Here is a 660-nt window from a genome sequence, read left to right on the forward strand (position 1 = left end):
TTAATTATGAACTGTGTCCTCTCTTCTCCAACCATTGCCTTCAGTCTCGCTCTATATTCTTCAAAATATTTCAATTGTAGCGGTAACGGTATACCTCCCTTAAACAATAATTAAAAAAAATTACTATTGTTTTTTAATAGTAACTTCTTTAGATGCCCTAAATTAAATGCATAGGAATTTCAAAATTAATTACCGCTAATTTGGTTGTCAAAGGAACATAACCAGCACCACCAGAAGCAAATGTTACACCGGTCAAAAGATCTTCTGGTTTCAAATTCGGATCTCGATATGCTGGTATATTGGGTTTAATCCCTAACTCTTCCGCTGGTAGGACAAAAATTAAATATTATGAAAAAATTATATAATTGTTAGATTGCTACTGCTTGGTTATATTTAATTAAGGGAAATCTAGCTATGATGCAAGGTGGCAAACTTGGTGTTTTGACTTTATCGTACACATCATTGTATAGAGTAAGAAAAATCGAACTATTCACGGATTGCAAATCATTAGTCAAGTTATATGTATTATATAACGAAGAAAACAAGTTTACAAGCAAACTAACCAACAATATCACCAGGGACTTTGCCATTGGAGAATCTTCCCGTAGCAACCCCACCGTCAAAATCAATGCCGTAGGGAGCATAATCGCATCTAGCTTC

The 660-nt window shown here is 34.4% G+C and overlaps 1 long non-coding RNA gene across 1 annotated transcript; it reads right to left on the reverse strand.

The window, feature by feature from the left end:
* Nucleotides 1-9: 9 nt before the first annotated feature.
* On the reverse strand, nt 10-653 carry LOC104774649. Its single transcript, XR_765434.1, has 3 exons — nt 564-653; nt 194-324; nt 10-98 (listed from the first exon to the last, which is right to left on the reverse strand). It is a non-coding gene; the product is annotated as an uncharacterized LOC104774649 (long non-coding RNA).
* Nucleotides 654-660: the final 7 nt, after the last annotated feature.

The sequence above is a fragment of the Camelina sativa genome, unplaced genomic scaffold (genome assembly GCF_000633955.1).
Source record: "Camelina sativa cultivar DH55 unplaced genomic scaffold, Cs unpScaffold04320, whole genome shotgun sequence".
NCBI lineage: Eukaryota > Viridiplantae > Streptophyta > Magnoliopsida > Brassicales > Brassicaceae > Camelina > Camelina sativa.